Below are 7,847 nucleotides of genomic sequence, written 5' to 3'. Positions count from 1 at the left end.
ATATACATAAAACACGGGTGATTTAGTTGCCGTGTGGTAAAAAAAAAAGGGCATGATTGACACAGAAGGTGCAACTTCAAGTGGTCTGAAAATCTCATTGGGTTCATTATTACCACATCAAGGGTGCAAATTCGTAACTTGGGGCTCAACTTAGTACTTGCAGGGTTCACAACAGCACCACAAGTTTCAAATCAGCACCCATAGAGGTCCACTTGAGCAACTTAGCAAGTTCACATAAGTACCTTATCAGGTTAACATGAGTACCTTTAGCAGGTTAAAGCTTGGTTTCCATAAAATCGCTATACGCTAATTAATTACCCACAGCTTTTGGTTGGTGTCCAAACATCGCTAGCACTTTCGCCAACAGTGCATGTTGAACAATTGGTTCAACCGTTGCAGACAAAACAGGATCATGTACCCACCCCGACACCCCGATTCGTCTGCAATGCAATCAGCAAAGTTGAACCAGGTTCAACCTTCCCGACAACTGTCGGCGACTGTCGCCAATATGGTTAGCGATTTTATGGAAACCAAGCTTTGTGCTGATTGGTCGGTCGAATCAGGGAGCGTTCCCGACTGCGTCGGGGCTGCTACGCGTTACAACGTCGGCGATAACATAATATTGGTTTAAATCCACCTTAGCAGGTTCACATGAGCACCTCAGCAAGTTCACATGAGCACCTTAGCAGGTAGGAAGAACAGTTAAATTTTGTCGTGTGGGGCGGGCTTTAAAGAAGTGCTCGCGCGTACGACGAATGACAGTTAGGCGCGTGTAATAATGTGTGCGGGCCATAGAGATATAATAAGAATACTAGAGCGCTAACCGCAATGTATTCGATGTTCGAAATACGCAGAACTGTGTGTGTGTACCATCCAAGATGGCTGCCATAGATTTAGCCAATCAAATTTCGCTAAGCACCATCGTTTGCAATTGCGCCCTCAATTTACTCAGAAAGTTCGGTACAGCTAGTTTGAAACTCGAGCGTTGCGGTGTTTAGGTGTAATGTACACGATTTTAATTTTCATCCCTTGGTACTTTATTTTTGAATAAGATGCTCCACTTGGCCTCGTTTTGGCTAAAATAGTTAAATAATTTGTTATTACCATTACTCATTACCATTAATGAAATAATAGTCAGTCAGAGGGCTTATTAATATGTAATAATATGTATACTAAGCCTGAAGGTGGCGCTTTACTACGACGGCCATCTTGGATGGTACACATACATAACTCTGCATTGCTGCGCCATCTTGTCAGCACTCTAGTTGTTTTATAGCTCTATGGTTTTAACACTGTCGTCTTGTGGGACCTTAGCAACAATATCCAAGGGGCGGGGCTTAGCGGAAAGGTCCATTGACTTTACCCCATACAAGTGAAACTGAAGCTCTGTCCATACTATAAAATTTTATGTGGCAAATGTGTGTCACTGATCTCTACTTCAATAGCTGGATTGCTAATTGGCTGGTTTTAATGAAGCCACCGACGCCATGTTGGGAGGCCTAAGTGACGTACCGGATTAGACAATTTTCTTTTGGCATTTGTTCAAATTATTGATAAAAATAACGATTCTTCAAATAATTTTCAATAGTAAATTTAAATTTAACGTAATGATTATTTTTCAAATCATCTAACCACTCGACGCGACTGTTTATGCAGTTTAAAAAAGCGCAAGCGAAGTTAATTGCGTTGTTAGTGATTGACGTTATTATAGGTCCATGCTATAATAATGCGACTTCGCTCGCGCTTTTGTGAACTGCATTTTTTATTTTATTTTTATTTTATTCCTTTCAGCACAGTACAACAACAACAAAATCAATAAAGAAAGAGGCTTAAACAGTCGCATCGAGTGGTTAGATGATTTGAATAAAGGCCTAAATATTTAAGTTTATTATTGAAAAGTATTGCAAGAATCGTTATTTTTAGCTATAATTTAAACATTAATGCCAAAAGAAACTTGTCTAAACTGGTACGTCACTTACCGGTAGGCCCTCCCAACATGGCGTCGGTGGCTTCACTTTCTTCTGTACAATGATTGGCCGATGAGCAATCCAGTGATGTCATGTGTGTGTGTTTTTTTTTCTAATACATCGGTCTCAAAGAACCGGTGATCAGAAACCAAATAGTTTAAGATGAGAGTCAGTAGTTTCTATCGGTCAAGTAGTATGTATTGTGTTTTTGTTATATCATTAGATAATCAGAATATGATGAATAACTTATTGTATTTTTTTGTTCTTAACTCTTCTTATCTAATTATGCTGTGTGATCTGTAACGTCTTGTGTGCTATTGATAACCGCACATTTCAATAAGATGTAAAAAACCCCGATAGTTTCAGTGTAACTATTAAATTTTAAAAGGACACCATAAGTAAGGAGATTTCTTACATTTATTCAACGGCTTAATGTTTTTAATAGGTTTGACATTAAGCTCAACGTTTTTGGCACAAAAAGAAACCGTTATAACTCATTCTTGCCGATTGTATTCTTACATTAATCTAGGATTCCACTTGTCCGATTGCGTTTGCGGCAAAGGTGAGTTTTAATCGATACAACAATTCATTTAAAACAAGAGTGTTTCCGCTAGTCCAAATGCGTTTGCATCACGTTCGTTGAAACCGCATATCGCTTGCTGTCCATGCTGTCACTTCAATCGCCCAACTGGAGCGAATTAATATTCGTTCTGGAAAATTCAACCCACGTAATATAACATAAACGCATACATATACATATATATTACAGGGCCTATACATATATTTCGTATTATAGGCTATATATATTTATTTGTATATTAACTCTAAAGCATTTTGGGGTAATGCTTACAGTATGCAGTTTGCATTTATAGGCTAGGCCTTACCACAAGAGAGTTTAGATTTAATTTCTTTTCTTTTAGCATTTCAAATGTATCTCTTCACAGATCCTGTCTTGTTGCTTAAAATTCTTAAAGTCAGGCTCCGGTGGAAAACAAATTTTTGATATGTTGTCGAACTGATTTTTCTAAGACAGAAAAAAATTGTTTGACGAAAAACTGGGGAACGGTGAATGAGATACAGATTTTTTAATATTTAAAAACTGGGGGAATAAGGTGTAAAAATGGGCAGTTACGCCCCTTTTTCCCCCAGTTTTTACATATTAAAAAATCTGTATCTCATTCACCGTTCCCCAGTTTTTCGTCGAACAACTTTTTTCTGTCTTAGAAAAATCAGTTCTACAACATATCAAAAATGTTTTTTCCTCTGGAGCCTGACTTTAAGGCGGCGTACCGTATTGCTCTTTATTTCATGCGTTCGACTTCTATTGCTGTACTTTTGCCTCCAATATGTCTTCACATTTACAGACTCCTCGAGTCTTCAGAGTTTACCATACCGCAAGACGGTTCAGAGTTGTTCTTCTTAGTATCTCTTCGGAGATCATGTCTTTTTGTTTATAATGCTTAAGAGAGCGTATCACATTGATCTGTGTTTAATGTGTGTAAGTAGAATAATAATGTTGTAACCCGCGTGGAAATCCTTCAATCGAATTTGAACTATTTTTGTTAAAATTGCCTAATGAGCAATAGGCCTATAATTACCGGTAACAAGAATACAGAGTTGACCTTCCTTTTTCATATATAATACTATAATCTTTGGTACGATGGTATTAATAGACCTAAGCAAATATGAAGCAACTAAATACCAGAAGAAAAAGTTACCGAGAAGATACTATGGTCATAAAACGATGCATGCTTTCCGCCACACTCAATGGGTCATTAAAATTTTGCCAAATGGAACTTACAGACGAATATCACTGAATATCCATTCTGTATAGATTGTTGTGTATACTAATCGACTTCCGGGAGGTAGGCTATTTTCCCGACTTTTTCCCATAGGCCTACCGCCTTGAAAACAATAAACAGATACCCTCTCCGTACATAGTCCATACAAACACTCTCCCCAGGATAATTTCCACAAACAATTTGTCAAGAACCAGGCTGATCTTTATAGACTCCCTCTAGTGATTCAAAACATAACCTCTTGACTAGACACGAAGCTGTGTGTTTTCTTTTTGAAGTAACTCAGCTAAAAATGTTGTTGGACCAAGTATCCCTTACTGGACTATCGACATTAGGCTTGGTGGCTACCATAACAGGTCTATTCTATTAGATGTTTTTAATTGAAAGGAAGAACATTGCCTAGATGTAAATCCCTCCCAGTTTTAGAGAAAGCAGTTAAAAATATGCTTTATGAACACAATTTGTAGAAAAAGAGAGAGGAACAAGCGTAAACAAAAATGTATGTAATAATCTGATGTAAAATCAAACTTGGCGCACAGTTTGACCGTGGTAAATCTTGCCACCTTCGAATTAAAGAGCTCAGAGAATCCATTCAAGAAATTAACTAACAAATGTCACAATTTTAAACAAGTGTTCTTATTTTTTTGCCGATTTCAGGCTCAAATGTTTTTATTTTTATACGCATTTTTCAAAGATTATTAAATTATTATTAAAATTATTATTGTACTGTACAGTAGTATATTAATACTCTTGTATTGCACAGGGTACATAGTCACTCATATGGTACAGATAAGAGCAAAAGAATTTTAGTCAAAAGCCTCATTTGACATTTTACCTCAGCCTCAGTTCTTTAAAATGTTTATCTTATTTTTAAGCAATTCCAGCCTCGGTGTTTTTTTGTTAAATGTGTTCTTTAAAAAAAGGTTGTAATGAAGTTATCGTATTTACAAAAAGTGAAAAGGACTGCACTTACCAGATTCGAATTTTAAAAGTCTTCTAGGTTTTGTTGGATCAGGTATACAAGGTAGTTTTAAAAAATGGGGGTATTTTCTTCTTAATGGATCTCTCGGCTATAACATTATATTTTTACATGCTGAATGTAATTTAGTTGACGTTTTAAGCCTATTAAAATTCTCAGCAAATTCGCTTGCAGTAAGATGATTACACTGCAAAGTTAGTGTCCTCATAACATCCAGCAGATGCCATAAGCATGTATAGGCGGTCAAATGCGAGTCGAATGGCCGAGCGAGGCAGGGGCGCCGCATGCAACCTACAGCCATTATATATTTCGAGGCTAGGGTTCACTAGTTAACACCGCCCCTGTTGTGGTACCGATTTACCGGATAGCTTAGAAAAAAAGAACCCGGGGGGGGGGGGGGGGGGAAAAGCGAAAAGTTACTGTATGAGCTAGTCCAGGTTTCGAGCGCTCTGATCAATAATAATAATAATGAATATAATTGTGATAATGACAATGATAATGATATTGGTAATGAAAGTAACAATATTATTAATCATAAATAATAACAATGAAGTCTCATAGGGATTTTACATACTTCTCCTGCGTGTACTAAGCTAATTGCACACTAAAACAACAACATTAATGCGGTCGAGGTTGAAGATAGGTTAATCCGCCTGTAATTCATTAATTTAACAATTACATTTTAAGAGGAAGTTGAAAGATAGTGCCCCTCAAACTGAATTATTATGTTGTGTGCCCCTCAAGCTGAATACATTATACCATTGCATACAACATAATATGCCAACTTTTAAAACTATACTTTATTTTAGAGGACCACGGAGATGCTATGCTATAAAAGTAAATAAATAAATAATAATAATGATAATGATAATGATGATGATAATAATAATAATGTTATTATTATTATTATTATTATTGCTATTGCTATTGCTATTATTATTATTATTATTATTATTATTATTATTATTATTACGAATACGATTATTACGAGGACATTTATTATTATGTATGACTGTTCCATCATTGAACTGGCATTATTTCAGTTGTCTGTTTTTGGTGAGATAATGACGTCATACCGTATACCTAAGTATTTGCGTGGAACTTCTGATTTGTTAACATTGTAGTCATCTTGTACTGTAGATATTTTTAAGGACTGATTTACAGTATGTGTAAACGAAAGCATCGTATCTGCGCATGAGTAAACCTGACAGATTGAGCATTTGGTTTACTTTCATTGGATCGCATTTATCGCTATACATCCTTTTGTGACTGACGGGATTTTTAGAAATAAAAGATCGCCTGCCTAATGATAGAAACGCGCGCCAACAGCGCCATGGATTATTCCACTTTCAAGCTTAATTGAAGTGTAAAGTTATCGCGCTGTTGGGAATCAGCAACACTAGGTTTAGTAACACGAGTTGTGGCCAAATAACGAATGATACACGAGTAGGCTGTTAAGAAAGGCGTTAAATTAACAAATAACATCCCTATTCAATTCCGGAATATATGCTTGGAGGGAAGGCAATATAATCAAACGCAAATAGGGGTAAGTTTCTTTATCCATGTTAATTAAGATTCACTTGCTTTGTTTTTGTTGGTGATCATTTTGTGTTTAGAACACTCTTAATACTTTTTGCGTAGGTGTGTAGGTGTGAACGTATTTTAGATTGGCTTATTGGCTCTCATTATTAATAGAACTCATCATTTGTTTTTAAGCTATTTTTCCTAATTAAGTATTATTCGTTTATGAGAAATGCATAAAGACAGTAAATTATTATGTACTGGTATTATTTGAAATATTAACATTTGTTGTTATTTTCATATAGTCTTACAAGTGTTGCTAAGTAGGCCAATAATTATATTATTTATATATATAATAATAATAATAATAGTCTCATACCTTGTAATTTTTATATTTCATATATAATATATAGGCCCATAATATATACAGGTGACTTTACATATATTAAATATCATTTCTATGAAAATAAAATTAAAACAGTGGGTTTCAAAAGTACATATATTTATTGGGAAATTGATTAAATTAAGGAATCTGCATTACTAAATCACGGTTCTGACAAAGGTTGTTTGCCAGTTTAAGGCCAAACACCAAAGTGTGTCCCTGGAAAAGGGGTTTTGGGAAGCGCTCTGTCCAAACATTATACTAAACTGCAAAGTTAATGTTTCGAGAAGAGTGAATTCAATACCCTAATGAAAAGTGAAGTGTTGTTTACTTCATTTGGGGATCAATTTAAGCATTTAATTACATCATATCCTTCTTTTCTTGAAACAACTGTGAATGTGGCAAACATCCGCCTACACGGTTTTCTAAATCGTTGATATTAATTCCCAGCATTTCAAATGTAGTAAAAACATTAAGATAATATTGAACATAACTTGGACACAAACAGTTAGTCCTTTCCAAATGAGTAAATACCGTCTGTTTAGGTATGAGGCGCTCTGTTTTCGATGAATGTTATTTCGTAACATATTTTGGCGTCCTCCAGCGAACCAATTGAATAAGGCCATTCGACAGCTTGGGGAATTTAAAAGTCGACACTAGCCTATAAGAATAAACATACGGATATGCGTAGATAGGAATCTTTACAAATAATCAATATTGAGGATAATAATGATGGTAGTAGTGATGGTGGTAATGATGGTGATGACGATTGACATATTGTGTAATAGAGTGTATGTGGCGGTTGTTTGAATCTGTTCAACCATAAAGCCTCTGTGGTCTAATGGTATATAATAGGATGCTCGACTTGACAGCGTGAGATCGCAGGTTCGAATCCGTCAGAGAAATTTTATCATTTACCTCTTTATACTCATTTATTTATTTATAAGACAACATTCGTTGAGAGCTATGCTAAACGATGTATTATCATTTCCTTCATTCGAACACTGCATTTACCTTTCTTTTTTATAACTTATATATATATTTTTATAACTTATATATATATAAGTTATAAAAATATTATCATTATAATGTTCTTGGCCTGCCCCGTCAATATATATACTGTCTCTTATACACATCTAGATGTGTATAAGAGACAGCCTCAGAAGTCGGAAAAACCTCATTTCACGCCTTCTAAGAAT

The 7,847-nt window shown here is 35.4% G+C and overlaps 1 protein-coding gene across 1 annotated transcript in view; it reads left to right on the top strand.

The window, feature by feature from the left end:
* The first annotated feature begins 6,031 nt into the window (after positions 1-6,031).
* Positions 6,032-7,847, top strand: part of LOC117105733 (muscarinic acetylcholine receptor M1-like) — a 62,338-nt gene continuing 60,522 nt past the window's right edge. The window contains exon 1 of the mRNA XM_033246991.1: positions 6,032-6,291. The gene's annotated coding sequence lies outside the window, so the exon portion shown is untranslated. The remainder of the gene's footprint in view (positions 6,292-7,847) is intronic.

This window comes from Anneissia japonica, unplaced genomic scaffold, assembly GCF_011630105.1.
Source record: "Anneissia japonica isolate Jap-2015-1 unplaced genomic scaffold, ASM1163010v1 scaffold287754_len4335492_cov202, whole genome shotgun sequence".
Taxonomy (NCBI): Eukaryota; Metazoa; Echinodermata; class Crinoidea; order Comatulida; family Comatulidae; genus Anneissia; species Anneissia japonica.
Note: the sequence above shows the minus strand (reverse complement) of the source record. Positions and strands in the feature narration are given on the sequence as shown.